Source organism: Lissotriton helveticus, chromosome 8 (assembly GCF_964261635.1).
Source record: "Lissotriton helveticus chromosome 8, aLisHel1.1, whole genome shotgun sequence".
Lineage (NCBI taxonomy): Eukaryota > Metazoa > Chordata > Amphibia > Caudata > Salamandridae > Lissotriton > Lissotriton helveticus.
In genome coordinates this window covers 757,698,938-757,714,722 of record NC_136069.1, presented here as the reverse complement: position 1 = coordinate 757,714,722, position 15,785 = coordinate 757,698,938, and positions in this window count along the sequence as shown.

Here is a 15,785-nt window from a genome sequence, read left to right as displayed (position 1 = left end):
ATGTCTTATTCGGAGGAAAACACATTATTGTTTTTGGAGATCTACTGCAGTTGACTCCAGTGAAAGGACAACCTGTGTTTAAAATGCTCACGCATGAAGATACCAGGAAGTGCCTAAGAAGCATTGGAAATGTTAATATATGGTTAAACTTCAAATATGCAGAACTGCTTCAAAATAGCGACAGGCAAAGGATGAAGATTATAAAAATATTCTACAAGATGTAAGAATCGGAAAACTAAGTGAGCATGGGAAGGAAGCTTTACATGCACAATTAATTTCAAACTTGTATTCAGATGAAAACATTTTTCCAGAGAATATTTTTAAGAAAATTACTGAGAACAAATCTGGGATATTTATTTATTTATTTAATTTTTTTAAGAATTTTATAGAGCGCACGGCTACCCCCAGGGGGGTGTCCCGGCGCTAGCAACTAAAAACTCAGAAAATAGTGTCAGAAACAGATTATTGAGAGGAAAACAGCCAAGTCTTCAGTTTTCTGCGAAAAATGGATTCAGTGGGAGCAAATCTTAAATCCAAGGGGAGGTTGTTCCAGAGTCTGGCAGTCAATACTCCGAATGCTCTACCGCCCACCCTGGAGAGACGGAAACGTGGAACAACCAGGAGACGTAGACTATTAGATCGTAAAGATCTGACAGATTGTGAAAGGACAAGCCGTTTTTTCAAATAACCTGGACCGGAGTCATTCAAGGCTCGAAAGGCCAGTGTCAGAATCTTAAAATGGATACGACGTGCAATAGGGAGCCAGTGTAGCTTTTCGCGGTAGGATGCTACAGACTGTCGATAGGGAATGTTACCAATCAGTCTTGCCGCAGCATTCTGCACAATCTGCAAACGTTCAATCTGGTACAATGTTTGATGCCAACTGTGAAAGAATGTTCCATCTTCAACAACAAAATGTTAAAGTTAGAAAATGAAGAGATTGTGAAACTGGAAGCTATAGATAAAATAGAGCATATGGGAGCAACAATTATTTTGTCAGAAAATTTGAAATCAAAATTGGATTCATTAGAGAAGACTATATCTAAAACTGCTGGTTTTGAAAAGACTCTGAATGTGTGTTTAAATTGTCGTATCATTTTGAGAAGGAATTTACATGTTGAAAGAGGTCTGGTAAATGGAGCAATGGGTCATGTTGTTGATTTTGTGAATTACAGAAATAGAGATGGATTTGAATTTTTAAAAATTAAATTTGATGGCATTGATGAAATACAACAAATCAGTCGTTGTTCAGCTAGATTTTTGCTTGTGAAAGACCTATATGTTCGCCAAAAACAGTTCCCTATTTGTCTGGCATATGCAGTCACAATTAATAAATCTCAAGGTTTAAGTGTAGATAGTGCTCTGGTGAACATTGGAACTTCTGTGTTTAAAGAAGGTATGACATATGTGGCATTATCACGAGTCAGAACTTTATCAGGATTGTACTTGGTTGAGTGTGATGAGACAAAGATTTGTGCAGATCTAGATTGTGTTAAAGAATACAAAAGGTTAAGCATAGAGTATGCTCCACATTTGCCTCAATATCCTCTGTTTGAAAAACGTGTGGTAGGCCGAAAAAGAAGAAATGAAAATAATTGCAGTGAGGTACTAGCAAAAAGACAAAAAGTAGATGAAACTGTAATTGTAAGCAGAAAGAAAAAGGATTCTGTTGAAGATGTTGTTGGATTTCAATTTGAAAACAGTTCTGGTGTCAACTGCTATGCTAATGTAGTGGTTAATGTTGTTTTTTTTCTTCAAAATCTACAAGAACAGATTGTTGAAAATCGAGATCAAACATTCTGCTGTTTATTCAATACTGTGTTTGAGAAATGTAACAGTGATAGAGCAAAAATAGAAAGTGTTTCAGAAATTCGAAATCTTTTAGACATATGTTCTGGTCAAAAACAATTTTCACAGAATATTCAGCAGGATTGTCTGGAATTTTTAATGTATATGTTTGATGTATTGGAAGATGAAGGAGTAGATATAAAAAATAGTTTTAGTGTTTCTTATCAATGGCAGCATGACTGCGACAATTGTAGTTTATCAAGTAGTACTAGAATAGACACTGAAAGATATATATATTTGACTTTACCAGACTGCAAATCAGTGTCTTTTAATAATCTAGTTAAAGCAGCTGATCACAATATGATAAGTACCCAATGTAAGTTTGCAATGCTGTCCACATTATTTATACAAAGTTATGGTCAGTATGTCATTTTAATGTTCCAACGATGTAGACCTGATGGAAGTAAATTGACAACTTCTATCAAAAATTTCGTGGCTTCTCAGTTATCAATTTCAGGAAGAACTTTTACAACTGTAGCTATAATTTATCATGACGGTCCTTCAACAACATCAGGGCATTATACAATTTATTTAAAATGTCGAAAAGGTTGGACTAACTGTAATGATAGTCATTTGACTTACAAACAACGTTTGCCTTTTAACTTAAAAAATTCTTACCTAGTGTTTTTAGAACCAAAATTTAAGTAAAGGTAATTGGTCTATGAAGACGGGATCAGTTAATAAAAGTTAGTTTACTGTTTAAAATTATATTCTGTGTAAAAGTGATCAAGATAATATAAAAAATTGAGTTGTCATATAGGTACTGTAAATGGATCTCATAGTAAGTGATATCAGTATCATACAAAATGATGAACATGAGTGAGTCAGACATGGAATTATGAATATTGAAATATTGTGAAAATGTTGTATGAGCTTTTCTTTCAGAACGTCGGGAAAACGGTAATTTCAGAGTTTCTTTTAAGTAATTTGAAAATATACTCATACATCTGACACTATTTGGCCTTAAGGAAAAGTGAAGGAATGAGCAAAGAGTTATGACTGAAAAAAAGGAGTATATGAAAATAATGAAAATATTTCAGATGTTCTTGGCGCTTTTCTTCTAGAAAGTCGATGAAATGTATTTTTTAGTGAACAGCAGAGTACTTTCCAACAAAAAGGACCTTCATGATATACTATTTGGCCTAAAGGAAAAGTAAGTGAATCAAAGATTAGTGTACATTTCTGATTTTTAAGTTTATAAGGGTTTGTTTAAAATACAATCTTTTAGATTGTGTTTTTTTCCCCGCTGTCATATGATGAGTAATTTGAACTCACTGTTTTAAGTGAAATTCAATATATTCTGAGAACAGCAAAAATAAACTATGTAACATGTTGAACAAGTTATTCTATAGTTTGTATTGTGTAATTTAAATTGTATTCCCATTGTCTCACACTCACTTTCCTTTTTCCACCCTCTTTCAGCTCTTTTTACTCACTTATAATGTCTTTCTCTCACTCTGTTTTACCCCCGTTCCTTTACTCCACTTCTTTCACAATCCCTTATTCCCATTTCAACTGTTTGCATCCCCTCTCTCCCTTGCATCAGTTTTCAACTTTCAGTCTCTCTGTTTTATTTCCCTTTTCCGTGTTTTCCTTCTTTCCTGTTTTAGTAATTCCTCTTTACTCATTCAGCTCTTTTGTCGTAGTCTGTCACTATAACTTACCCACCCTCCCTGACTTATCTTTCTATGCTCTTTTCTTTTGTCCTCTTCTCTTTGTTTTTCCTTCACTACCTCTATATTCTCAGTCCCTCACTCTCCTTGTCTTATGGTCACTTATGTTTATCTACCTTCTATCATTTCTCTTAAAACAAATTCACTGCTCCTCTCTCATAGTTCTTCATCTCTTTTTTTTACTCTGGTTTCATTACTACTTCTCATTTCCTATTATTCAGTGTCCTTCTCTTTACTTTCATCAACAAATCACATTCTCTCTGTTCCACTGCTTTACTCCCCTTCCCCTCTCTTTCCTTCTTTTCCTCCCTTACTCATTTTCCTTTCCTCACTCATTGTATTCCACTTCACTCAGTCCTTCCCTTAGTCCCTCTGTCTACTAACTTTCTCACTCCTTTTCCCTCAATCCTTCTATATTATCCTCTCTCCCTTCATCCCTTCACTCTGTAACTCCCCTTCACTCACTCTCACTCATCTTCCATTCCTCATTCTTGTAAATGCATCCTCAATCAGACTCCTTCCCCTCTCAGTCATTCCCTTTTTACTTACTCCTGTTTTCTTATTTAGTTTTGCTAACTCACATTCTTTTAGTATCTTTCTTACCTTCAGTTCATTTCTCTCTTCTTCTCTTCCTCTCTGTCACTGAACGTATCTACCTTACTCTTAGTAATTTGCTCTCCTTCTATTTCTTTTTCACTCTTTTTGTCCTTCTACATTAGTTTATTTCCCTTTCTGTGTCCTTTACTCTTACTTTATTTCTTAGTACACTTTTATGATTTTTAACCTCTTGACTTATATCTTCTATTTTAAAATATATATTTTACTAATTATAACTTATTTTTTCTCTCTTTCATAGATACAAAGTGTAGTTTAAACAGGTAATTAAATTTACATTAATTATATGGTAAGTATGACTAAAAAAATGTAGTTTGTCATCACCCTTTTCTTTAACCTCAACACTATTCTCTCACCCTACCTCACTCCTGTTTCCTTACTCTGCTTCCCTCACTTATTCTTATCCTCCATGTTTACTCCTCTTTTCCATACTCTCCTACCACATTCAACTTCTTTCAGTCCCCCTGCTTTACTTCCCTTACCCTCTGTTGCCTTCCTTCGCTTCCTCACTCATTCCCTTTCCCTTACTCACTTACTCCACTCCTCTCACTCCATCTCTCAGTCCGTCTGTCCTCACAGTTCCTCACTCTCGTTCCCTCACTCTGTCTCTCTTACCCTCACTGTCGCTGTCCCCTCACTCTGTTACTACCTTTCGTCATGCTCACTCCCTATAACTCACCCACACTCCCTCACTTACCTTTCTTTGCTGTTTCACTCAGTCCCTTTCAGTCACTCCTTCCTTTACTCTCTCTGTCCTTTCTCTCTGTCACTCCCCTTGTCTTACCTTTATTCACTTTTATCCACCCTCTTTCACCCCTCTTTACTTACACTCACTGCTCTTTTCTCACCCTCCCTCACCGCTGTTCTTTTACTCCGGTTCCGTCACTACCCCTCATTCCTCATCCTTTACTGGCCTTCCCTTTACTTTCAACACCCACTCACATTTTCCCTATACCTCTGCTTTAGTCTTCTTCCTCTCTCTTCCCTTCTTTCGCTCCCTTATTCATTTTCCTTTTCTCACTTACACCATATTACACCCTTCTCTCTTTTTTACTATGTAATAAATAATCTCTCTGTGTTGCTCCCTCTAGCTCTCTTTCTCTTAACATTACTCTCTCTCTGTTCTTCCCTCATGCTCACTCCTTCATTAATTATTTTTTTCTTTTTTTTGGTGCGCGCCTCGGTGCGCGCCCCGTTGCACGTACCGGTACGCGTACCCTGCAGAAAAAAGATTGACAGAGTTTCTTTAAAAATATAGGTTTCTTTTTATAAATTAGAGGTAGCTCTAAAAAGAACTGTTTTTTTAATTCTTTTGGTTGTTTTATATTTTTTTATTAGTTTTTTGAACATTTTTTACTTTTTTTGGCTTTTCTGAACAGTTTTAAATGTTTTTTGTATTTTTTATGGGGAGAAACAAAAAACAGGGAATTGTAAACGGCTTCTGGAGCAAAAAAAATCTGAAAAAAATTAAGGTTTCTTCGGGCATTTGTGGTTAACACCAGCAACGTTGATGAGCGTAATGCTTTGCTCACCATAACAAATTGTTTTGCCACAATATTTACAAATAATTTTGTATCCCCTAAACTTTGGTTGTATACTTGGTATCATCTGACTTGCCTCTGGACCCGATGGAGTGGGTTCTTTCGTTGTTGAGGTTCTGGCAGATGATTGGGGTAGGTTTCTGCAGAGTTCTCTCACCTCTGCTGCAGAATAGTTGTTGAGGTGCAAACACTGCATGTGCCGAATCATCGTATGATTCCCAAAGGAATATTTTTTTGTAGGGTTCCCCCTGGATAGCACAGCACCACAGATCAAACAGGTTACCTTCGCAGCGTTCACTTTTTTGGAACCCCTTGGGAGTTTGTAAAACTCCCATGTGAAGTGCTCCCCAGGTTTGTATGGGGCATTGTCTTCAGGCAGGAACTGCCTTGTCTCTTTCTCCTGTTCCTCCTCCTCCTCCTCTTGTTCTTGACCACCGATGTAAAGTTCTGGTGGTCCTTGTGGTGGTGGTGGTTGTGGGGCAGATGCTCCAGCTGCTGATAGTAATGTAGCCATATCTGTAAGAAAAAAGCAGGTCTTCCTCACTCAAAGAACAAAGTGAGAATGAGGAAAAAAGGTGGGGGCTTTCATCATTTGGAAAACAAAACTGTTCTGAACCAATAAAAAGTTTTATTTTCAAGTCACATGATCCAGGCTTTCATCATTTGGAAACCAAAACTGATCTGAACCAATGAAAAGTGTTATTTTCAGGCCACATGACCCGACGCGCTTACGCTATGTGCCCCGGGGCGCGCCCCAGGTTGCGCCCGGCGGCGCTTACGTTGCGTGATCGTATGCGTTCGGGTGCTTCCGGGTACGCTTACGCAGTGCATCATATGACGCATCACGCGGCTACGCGATACGTCACGATGTTGTGTTCGTTTGCGGCAATAGCGCTAACGGGACGCTCACCGATACGCGCCCCGGGGCGCGCCGTAATACTTCGCTTACCGGTGAGCGCATCGGTACGCGCCCCGGGAGCGCTCCAGGGCAAAAAAAATTAAATAAATAAATAAACATAAAAAAATACTATTACATAATTATACAATATAAAATTAGTTATAAAAAATATTACTTTTCATACCTATAGAGATTTGCTATTAAAAAACCTTTGAAATTCACTGAAAAACCATAGGTTTCACACCAGTTATAGTTAGGAATTAGCATTTACAAAACCTATTAAATTCACTGAAAAAACCATAGGTTTCACACCAGTTATAGTTAGCTGGAAATTTTACTCGCATAAAGCCATTGAAATTCCCACGTTATAGTTAGTTTGACTCGCTGTAACTTGCGCGTGCAATGCGCTGCTGATGACGTCACATATTACATCACTCATGACATGGTCAGTGACATCACTCATGACATCACTGATGACATCTCAAATGACATCACTGATGACATCATCCTTGTGAAAGAGTGGCAGGCCTCCTCTCACCCTAATATAACCTTTGATACACACATTCAAAAATAGAAACAAAAATTTGTGAATTTCTAAGGTTTTTTAAATGCTAATTCCTAACTATAACGTGGCTGAAACCTATCGTTTTTTCAGTGAATTTCAAGGTTTTTTAAATACTAATTCCTAACTATAACGTGGGTGAAACCTATGTTTTTTTTCAGTGAATATCAATGGCTTTTTAAATGATTATTACTGGTAAGTACTCTTAGATTTACTTTTCAGGGTCCATACTGTGCTCAAAGATGCAGCACTGTCGTCTCTCGTGATAACAGGTGAGTAAATCAGAATTTGTAGTTCGGCTGATTTTAGAGGAATATTTTGCTCAATAGTGAAGGAAGGGGGTGGGGCCTGAGGTGACATGTGTGCAAACATGCCCTGTGGTGCGTTTTAAGTTGGGGAATTAATTCCTCTTCAATCCTGAGGTCCCCTGTGAGCCAATTAGCCCCCCAGGTACCTCCAGTATGCGCCAAGGAGCTGCGTTGCAGAGAGGTGTTCAGAGGCCACGCCCCCTTTTTACAAGATTCTGCAACGCAGCTCCGTGGCACTTACTGGAGGTACCTTTTGGGCTAGATGGTCCCTAGGGGACCTCTGGATTGAAGAGGAATGAATTCCCCAACTTAAAATGCGCCACAAGGTATGTTTGCACACATATGACCTCAAGCCCCGCCCCCTACCTTCACCACTGTGCAAATGCGCCCCGTAGAGTGTTTAAAGTTGGGGGATTAAGTCCCCTTCCATACTGGGGGTCCCTAGGGGCCAACTAGCCCACCAGTAACCTCCAGTATGCGCCAGGGGGCTGCCTTGCAGAGAGGTGTAAAAAGGGGCGTGGCCTCATTACACCTCTCTGCAATGCAGCCCCTTGGCGCGCTTCCAGAGGGGGAACTAAATCCCCTTGAATACTGGGGGTCCCTGTGGGCCAACTAGCCCACCAGATACCTCCAGTAAGTGCCATGGAGCTGCTTTGCAGGGGCGTGGCTTAAACTCCGCCGAGCATGGACGCCTGAGCCCCGAGCTCCGGGCTGATCTTGGCGTTTATCCTGATTCAGACCTCCCCCGGCGGCGCCGACGACCCAGCGTGGTGCCTAAGGGTAGCGGAACACCTTAGTGGCGGCTGTGTGCGAGGAGAAGTTCCCGGAGGCGGTGAGCCCGGAGGACTGGAGGGTCCCCGCCTACGGCGATCGGCCATCTTGCCTGTGACCTGCTGCAGCAAACTGATCCCCGGCCTAAATTAGCGAGGGGCCGCTGGGAAGCCCGAACTGCCGCGGACGAGCGGAGGCCGGCGCTTGCCCGAAACCGGCATCCTGATGAATATTGAACCGGGCGCCCTGCACTGACACCCGTGGACCATTGTGGCAGCAGAGATAGCAGTTGGTGGCACTTGGAGGTGGGGCCCGGTGAGTTGTGCCACGGCACGGTGCGATCACCAGAGGGAGACAGCACCTTGGTGCGGATCTGACACTGTATCGCTCTGTGCGGGGAGCGGCGCTGCCTAGAGGCCTGGCTGGCTGTGATGCCGGAGGCACGGCACGGCCCATGAACAGGAAGCGGAGCCCGGTCCAGGGGGGATAGCTGATGCACCCGAGGCGGTGTGTGGTGCTCAGCCTGCCGAGGGGGCAGTGCCGGTGGGCCGCTGGACAGGCGGCTGGTGCGCCCACGGGATGGGCGGGACTTTGACAGGGGTGCCCCTTTCACTACCTGGTGGTAGCATCGAAGGTGGTGCCTTTATTCCTGTGCTGCATAGTTCTGGGCGCTTGGTGGCCCCTGGAGGATCCTTGATGGCGGGGCTGGCCCGCGGACACTGAGTTGCCCCCACGACCGGCTGCCTACAGAGAAGAGAGGCTTGGGGCCACGGCGGGCCCCTCCAGATACGGGGATACCCGGCCGGATTAACCCATATTCAGCGAGGCGCTGTGGCTGTTGTGCGCCCCTGGTGGATCTAATCGGAGGGCGCTGAGGCTGGCAGGTGGTGCCCCCACTGGATCGGTGGGTGCCTGTGGGCCAGCGGCGTCGTCTGGAGTGAGGGCTGGTGCCTGGACCCTTTCGCACGGGCGGCCCCCCAGGCCACAGTCCTGGTAAATTGACTGGATGGAACGGCTAGGGGCACGATTCCTATTACAACCAGGGGCTCTTCGAGAAGTTGGCTTTTGGCGACTGGCACGATTTGCGAGGCCCGGGGCTGCACCATGGGGAAGCCACGAAAGGGAACAGGAGCGGCGCCGGCTGACCAGGCTGAGGACCTGCCAGAGGTTCAAGGACAGAGCTCGACTGAGGGCCAGAGTGTGGGGCTACAACAGTAGCAGATGGACCAGATCCTCAAGGCCATAGGGGACACTAGAGACGCGCTGCGGCAGGACATTGCGCAGGTATCGAAGGGCCTAGGCCTGCTGAAGGCAGACCACGACAAGCTTGCCGATCGGGTCAAGACTGCGGAGCTAGTGCTGGAGACACTGGAGCCGGCCCAGAAAGCAGCGGATACCACGATGGAGGACTTATTGCGTTGAGTGCGCCACCTGGAAAGGAGAGCGAGGATGCAGGTGGGCGCAATAGGCGCAATAACGTCCGAGTGGTGGGATTGCCGGAAAATATTGAAGGGAGCGACATGGTCTCCTTCCTGGAAAAGTGGCTGACGGCCTGACGCACTTCTACACGCTAGAGAGGGCTCACAGGGACCGGCCAGGCCCCCGGCGCCGGCCCGCCCCCCTGGCCGGTGGTTGCACGCCTGCTGCATTTCAGAGACCGGGACATCATCCTACGACAGGCCAGGTCGGCTGACCCATATAAGGTGGACAACGCCTCGGTGTCTCTCTTCCCTGACTACTCTCAGGAGGTCCAACGTAGCTGCTTCTCCTTCTTAGCGGTCAAGAGGGCCCTTCGTGATGAAGGAGTGCAGTACTCCTTACTGTATCCGGCGCGCTTGAAAGTGATGGTGGACGGAGTAGCGACATTTTGTGATACGCCGGATGACGCTTGGAAGTGGCTGGAACGGTACCGAGCGGGCAAAGACGGCGCTGGTAACTGGGCAGAGGCAGTGGAGGAGCGACCGAAGCCACGCAGGAGTAGGCGCAACCGGAAACGCGTACAGAACAGGAGTTCCCCATCCGCATCGCAGACGGAGCTGGAGAGGCAGGCTGCCCTGCAGGCGGTGTCGGTTATCTCTGGAGTGGTGATGGAGGCCCCATTGGTAGACTCAGGTTCCCGGCTGGGATCTGATTAGGCGGATTTTGGAGGCTCTGATGGGTGCTCTGAGAAGGAACCTGGGGAGCTGCCTCAGGTTACCCCACAGACGGCCGATGGACTGCTGGATGATTGACCCTCCCAGATGCTGAGCGAAGTACAGTAAGGGGGCAGGCTCGGCCTGTGGTGCTGAACCTGTGGGGGACACTGGAGGACCGTTTCCTGGGGCGCTGGGAGGAACGCTTTCTTCTGTATTGAGGGGAAATTGCCGGGGAGTGAGAGGGCCCTGGAGGACTGGGAATACAAATGGGTTGAGGCGCTGCTGGGGTGAGGAGGTTAACATGTACGGGATCGGCCTATCACGTTGTGGTGGGTCTCTTGCTGTCCGGCCTGGCTGGTGTGGGGTCACCCTCTCTACCTCACATAACTTGTGAGTCTCTGGTGGTTACCAGAGTTTCCCTCGTTGACGGGGGTTGGGTTTGGATGGGTAACAACTGTTTGGCGCCTGTTCTGGGGGAGTGTGGGTTGGGGGTTGGTTGGGGCTGTTACACGTTAAAAGGAGTTGTCAGTGTGCCGGTAGGGTTGTGTGCGGTTGGATCCAGCTATAGGCCTACTGATGGCGACTAGACTTGAATTGAAATGTATTACTTGGAATGTGCGTGGGCTCAACTCAATGAGGAAGCGATATCAGGTACATGCATATTTGGTCCGCAGGGGGGTCCAGGTGGCCTTTTTACAGGAGACACACTTAACTCAGGCGGAAGGGCAGGCGCTGCAGCGGCGATGGAGGGGGCAACTCTTCTATACCACATATTCCGCTTATGCTAGGGGGACGTTGATCTGGGTGCGCGCAGGTGTTCCCTTTCAACCCATGACGATGATGGTAGACTCAGACGGGAGGTTTGTGGCTGTGTTAGGACGTCTCGATGGCCGGGACATTACGCTTTGCAGTGTCTATGTCCCGAATTCCGATCAGGCTACGTTCTTATCGACGCTTTAGGGGAGGCTGGCGTCCCTATTGGTGGGCACTGTGATTATGGGGGGGATTTTAATTCGGTGGTGGACGTTGAGATGGATCGCTCCCATCCTCCACTGGCACAATCGGTAGTGCGCAGGGTGGCCAGGGCGCGGAGGAACTGGCAGGAAAAATGGGACTTCTTAGATGCCTGGCAGACGCACCACCCCACGGATAGGGATTATTCGTTTCACTCTGCACCCCATGACCTTCACGTGCACCTTGACACTGTTATTTGCACACCTGGAGCCCAGGAACTCACACGCAGCAGCGAATACCTAGCGAGGACTATCTCGGATCATAATCCTTGCTTGCTCACGGTACTCTGGTCGAGACAGCGGCAGTTGGTTCCTACATGGAGACTGAACCCGCTGGCGCTGGAGGACCCGGTGTTTAGTGCGGAGATAGGGGAGGGCATAGAGCATTACTTTCAGGAGAACACGGTGTCTGCGACTACTAGGGCACATGAGTGGGACGCCTTCAAAGTGGTGATACGAGGTGTGTGCCTCTCATCCACAGCGGGGGCGCGTCGGACATTGTTAGGCGACATAGAACGGGAGGAGGCCTCACTGCGGCAGGCGGAGATGGCCAGTCATATGGCGGTAGAGAGGAAGTGCTAGCAGCTCGGGAGCGGGTGGCCACTCATGTTGAGAGGCTTCGCTGTCTTGATTACAGAGAGTACATGGTCCGGGCGCACGCTGAGAGAGATCGGGTAGGTACGTTGTTAGCGTGGCTGGCCAACCCCCACACTAGGGGTGCGCCGATATTGTCACTGGCTATGCCCGCAGGGGACCTGGTTCATTCGCAGAAAGAGATTAAAGACCAGTTTCTGGATTATTACACGGAGCGCTACCGGAGCAGGTTGATGGTGCCTCCGGCTGGCTTGGATACCTTCTTAGAGGAGGCGCGGCTACCGCAGTTAGACTCGGAACAGGGGAACGCTATGGGTGCTGATCTATCACTAGGGGAGATTAGAGCAGCGGTTAAACACATGGCCAGGAAAAAGACGCCGGGGGCTGCCGGTTTGCCGGTGGAATTTTACGCCTCGTACGTTGACCTCCTGGTGCCTCAATTACATCAGGTGTATGGTGAGGCCTGGGAACTGGGCTAGCTGCCACCATCGGCCAGAGAGGCGATCATAGTGCCGTTGTTGAAGAAGGGCGGACTACCTACCGCAAGGACGGCTTATCGTCCGCTCTCGATGCTCACTGTGGACTATAAATAGGATCTTGGCCACGCGGCTGTCTGTGCACATGCGTACACTGGTGCACCCGGAACAGTCGGGCTTCAATCCCACGCGGAACACCTCGACGTGCATACGGCGACTGATACGGGTCATGGAAGCTGAGGGGGAGGGTCCGCCGGGCACGGCGGTGCTGTCGGTGGATATCGAAAAAGCATTCAATAGTGTGGAATGGTCGTATTTGTTGTGCGTGCTTCGTAGGTTCGGGTTAGGGAATGGTTTCATCCGTTGGACGCAGCTGCTGTATAACTCCGCTACCGCCAGGGTTCGTACAGGCCGCTCAGTATCTGCAGCATGCCCGGTGGAAAGAGGCACCCGACAGGGTTGCTCCTTGACCCCGCTCCTCTTTGCGTTAGCGATCAAGCCTCTGGCAGTACGAGCCCGGCAGGGACGATATTACGAGGGGGTGCTGCTACGCGGCGATCCACATTATATCTCCCTGTATGCCGACGACCTCTTACTATATCTGGCCGACGTGGGGACCTCGGTGCGAGGAGCACGGGTCCTCCTCCGGGAGTTTGGCGAGTTGTCGGGGCTGCATGTTAACTGGTCCAAGACTTGTTTATTCCCACAGACTACGCATTGCGCCCAGCCCACAGCACTGGAGGGACTGCGTTGGGAGTCGGAGTGCTTACCGTACCTTGGTGTCTATATTTACCACACCCACTCACTCCTATATGAGGGGAATGTGGGCAGAGCGTTGAGGGGCATTAGAGGCAGTATGGGGTTTTGGCGTACCCTTCCGCTGTCAGGACGAATAGCGTTGTTAAAGATGGTGGCCCTCCCACGGCTGCTTTATTTTTTCCGCACACTACCGGTGTGGATTCCGATTTCCTTCTTGAGGATGCTGCGGACGATAGTGATAGGGTTCATCTGGGGCTCCGGCAGGAGACGTGTGGCATTGAACACCCTGCTCAGATCGCGGGAGGAAGGAGGTTTGGCGGTACCAGATTTTGAATGGTACTACCTGGCAGCACAGCTGCAGTGGCTCACGCAGGCGGTGGCGCGGGAGTTTAGAGGCCCAGACGGTCCACAGGGCAGAATTATTCAGCGCCATGTCTTGTCCTTTATAGTGCTCCAGCAGAGGCTTCGGCTGGACCAGCTCACTCTTGAGGAGCGTACCCTCCGCCAATACTGGCTACGTAGCCAGAAACGGGCGGGATTCACCACCCCGTATGCCCCGGAGATCCCTCTGGGCATGTGCAACGCCCTCCCACATGGTGGGGATTGGTCAGCACTGGCTAGCTGGGAGGAACGTGGGGTCCACGTGATAGGGGACCTGTATAGAGATGGCACCTTGCTGCCATTCCACGAACTGCAGAGCGCCTTTGATTTGCCGAGGGGTGACTTTTTGTTACATACGGCTTTGGTGTCGGGAATCCAGAAACACTGGAAGATGGGTCTGGCGGAACCCCCCACATCATTGGGCTGCCAATACGTCACGATGGCCGCTGGCACCTTCAAGGCTTTCACCTGCTTGTACAGGAGATTCGCGCTGGAGGGACTGCCGCCCCTGGATAGGTTGAGGGAGCGCTGGGAGGGAGACCTCGGCCGAAGGGCACACGCAATGTTCGGTTTCAGTTGGTCCAATATTTTACGCTACACAAGGCTTATTTGACGCCGGTTAAAATCCAACAGGTCTTTGGAGGAGCTCACTCGGTGTGCCCTCGATGCAACGCGGAGGGAGCTGACTTTGGTCATATGTTTTGGTCCTGCGCAGGGCTAGGTGCATACTGGACCGATGTTATGACATGTTTGAATGAGGTCACGGGGCGTCAAGTTGAAGTAAGCATGGGGGCTTGCCTTTTGCTTTGGTTTCCACACACACCAGCCACAAAAATTACAAGCAAATTCTTTGACCTGGGGTTGATTATGGCCAAGAGGGAGCTCACTATGCACTGGAAGTCTAGGGGGGGCCCCAGCTTTCTGAGGTGGCGAGGGAGTTTCCAACAATGGGAGAATAGTGAAGGGACTCTTAGACTACAACTAGCCAGACGCACTTCTAATGACAAAGCGCTGGATGCAGCCAGGGCATGGGGTGCACTGGTGGCGGACCTTCAGTCAACGGTGGAAGCTGGTGGGGGAGATGAGATGGATGCACCGGCGAGTCAGACGCTAGAGACTAGGGTGGGGAGTGCGGGGGTACACACGGGAGGTGAGACCAGCTAGGCCCTAGCATCCCGGTGCATGTGATGGTTTACGCACTCTTGCTGAAAGGGAACAAAGTACCGCTAGGACCACATGATATGTTTTGCACACTTTCTGAGTTATCGAACTGCTGAGGGCTGAAATTGTGAGTGTCCTCAAAGGAGTTGGGTGTTGCAGCACAAAGGTTTATACCACTCTATAGGAGACACAGTAGGAGGCACACTGACTAGGGGGGGTGGGTGTAGAGGGGGAGGGGGAGGGGGACTCGAATAGGGACAGAGGGTGTGGACTAATGTTGATTTTTGTCCTGACAATGGGCCACGGTGATGAAGATCCACTTATGATGTATGTTTGTAAGATGCTTGACGAAAACTTAATAAAAATCATTTTTTTTTAAAATGGAGCTGCTTTGCAGAGAGGTGTTCAGAGGCCACGCCCCTTTTTACAACACTCTGCAACGCAGCTCCGTGACGCTTACTGGAGGGACCTGGTGGGCTAGTTGGCCCCTAGGGGATCTCTGGATTGAAGAGGAATTAATTCCCCAATTGTGCCACAGGGCGTGTTTGCTCACACATCACCTCAAGACCCGCCCCCTACCTTCAACACTGTGCAAACACACCCGTGGCGCGTTCTAAGTTGGGGGATTAAGTCACCTTGAATACTGGGGGTCCCTGGGGTCCAACTAGCCCACCAGGTACCTCCAGTATGCACCAGGGGGCTGGATTGCAGAGAGGTGTAATTAGGGGCATGGCCGTCTCTGCAACGCAGCCCCCTGGGGTGTTTGCAGAGGGGGAACTAATTTCCCTTCAATACTGGGGAACCCTGGGGCCAACTAGCCCACCAGGAACCTCCAGTATGTACCAGAAGGCTGCATTGCAGAGAGGTGTGAAAAGGCTTGTGGCCTCATTACACCTCTCTGAAAGACAGCCCCCTCGCGCGTTTGAGAGGGGGAACTAATCCCCCTTGAATACTGGGGGTCCGGGCGGCCAACCAGCCCACCAGGAACCTCCAGTATGCGCCAGGGGGCTGCATTGCAGAATGGTGTAATGAGGCCACGCCCCTTTTTAC